The 2,369-nt window shown below is 31.8% G+C and overlaps 1 non-coding gene across 1 annotated transcript; it reads left to right on the top strand.

Moving 5' to 3' along the window:
• The first annotated feature begins 1,974 nt into the window (after positions 1–1,974).
• On the top strand, positions 1,975–2,079 carry LOC122235583. The gene has a single exon (XR_006213634.1). It is a non-coding gene; the product is annotated as a U6 spliceosomal RNA (small nuclear RNA).
• Positions 2,080–2,369: the final 290 nt, after the last annotated feature.

Below are 2,369 nucleotides of genomic sequence, written 5' to 3'. Positions count from 1 at the left end.
CATATGTCAATGTATATAAGAAAGATATTCTTTTTTATATTTAAATTCAAGTTAGTTAACATACAGTGTTGTCTTGGCTTCAGAAGTAGAACCCAGTGATTCATCTCTTACATATGACACAGAGTGCTCATCCTAAAAAGTACCCTTTTTGATGCCTATCACCCACCCACCTCCTCTACAGAAACCCTCAGTTTGTTCTCTGTATTTAAGAGTCTCATGGTTTTCTTCCCTCTCTGTTGTTATCTTATTTTTCCTTCTCTTCCTCTATATTCATCTGTTGTGTTTCTCAAATTCCACATATGAGTGAAATTGTATATCTGTCTTTCTCTGACTTATTTCATTTAGCACGATACCCTCTAGTTTCATCCATGTGGTTGCAAACAGCAAGATTTCATTTTTCTTCATTGCTGAGTGTATACACACACACACACACCACATCTTCTTTATCCATTCATCATTTAGGATCATAAACTTGGCCTGATTTACACACTTGTGTTTTCTGTCTAGTCACTGTAGATGTTTGAGTTTGTGTTCCCTGTATCATATCTTCCATTGGGCTTCTGCATTATTTTCAAGACTCATTCCCACTTTTCCCTAGATTTGATAACTGAATACTTATCTTGTTCCCTGTTCTTGAGTCTAGGAAATCTTAGTAATCTTCCCAAATCAAGGTCTGCCCTGTTATGAGGTGACCCATTTCCTGATACTAAAGTCTGCTTGACTGGGTTCTGAATGATATCTTCTTCTTGATTCAATGGACATGTACTCTGACCTACTTTGGAGAACATGATGTTCCTCCACCATAGACTCTCTCCTGTTAAGTATTTGTGTAAATAATCACAATTTGCCTTGACAATCAAATATGGTGCCTGTCTGCCAAATAGGGCTTCCTTCCAATGTTTAAGTTTGAGCTCAAGTATCTATCTCTGCCTAATAATAATATCTAGATAATAATAATATCTGCCTAATAATAAGATCAAATCCCAGATCCTTTTCCTGTCCAATTAATATGATGACACTTGCAATTAATTAGGCCACAGTTCAAGAATGTCTATTGATATAACACTGTGAATTTAAGTTAATTCCTTTTTCTAGGAACATTTGTATTTTTGAATCTTAGAAATTAGCCAATATGGGGCAAGGGAGGTTTAGAGGAGATGAAGGGGTAAAAAAAAAAACATGAGAAGAAATTTCCCAGAGTAGTTCAAAAATTAATCAGTATCCAAGATTGTGAAGCTGTTTAACGTCTTGGTGAGGATGTCTTTTTGTAAACCCAAAAGTGTCAAGCATGAAGACTCATTAAATATTGTTTTTTTTTCCTCTGGGAAACTATTCATAATGCAATATAAATCATACAATTAAACAAATCAGAAACATAAGAGAAAGTTATTCAAAACTAAGTTCTTAGTGAAAAAGACTCAAGCTAGTTATATTTTTAAAGCAAAGAAACTAGGACTTATAAAAACTCTTACAATTTTAGCCATGAAATCATTGTTCAGAAAAAGAAGTGATGGGCTAATCAAAGTAAGACACCTATAAAAATTAATCTGGACCTCTTCTGATTGATTAAATTCTCAAATTTTTCTCTCTAGTTTTATCACCAAGCGTCGATAGTGTTTTTGTTAATTAAAGTAAAACTGGATTGCTTTTTAATTCTTTTCAATATTAAATACAATAAACTGCTATTGTTTCAATTTTTAGATTAAAAAAAATCATGGAAGGTAAATTACTAGCCCAAGGTCTCCAAGAGTTCAGCACTCAGAATAACAATATTCTGTTTCTCACAGTTACATGAATAGGCCCAAGACATCAAGGCAATGATCTAGAACAAATACACATAATATATTTATTAAATGTCCTATTGAAAATTATGCACAAGCATGCATATTGTAATCTATATTTGTATTGTTGTAAATTAAAAATATGGACATAATTTCCAGGAAAATAATAGCTATAAAATTAAGATAATTATATGCTCATTTTGGCTGCACATATACTAAAATTGGAATTATACAGAGTAGATAAGCATGGCCTCTGGGCAAAGATAGCATGGACATTTCTGAAGCATTCCACAGTTCTTTTAAAAAATATAATTACACTAAAACTTAGAATTGTCACATATAGAATAGTCTAGATACAATTAAAATTTGCTACAAAATCAGTATATCAATTGAAATAATACTTTTAAACACATAAAGGAATATGCTTAGAATAAGAGAGATAGACAAAAGATGAAAGAAATATAAGAATTACATGCTGAAGCATACATAATGGGAAAGTTTTGTAAAGTTTTTCTTTAGTTTTTCTTTAAATTCCATTTAGTTGACATACAACATAATATGAGTTTCACGTGTACAAATTAGTGATTC

The sequence above is a fragment of the Panthera tigris genome, chromosome X, assembly GCF_018350195.1.
Source record: "Panthera tigris isolate Pti1 chromosome X, P.tigris_Pti1_mat1.1, whole genome shotgun sequence".
NCBI classification, from domain to species: domain Eukaryota; kingdom Metazoa; phylum Chordata; class Mammalia; order Carnivora; family Felidae; genus Panthera; species Panthera tigris.
The sequence above is the reverse complement of the archived record's forward strand: the minus strand, read 5'-3'. Positions and strand labels throughout refer to the sequence as shown.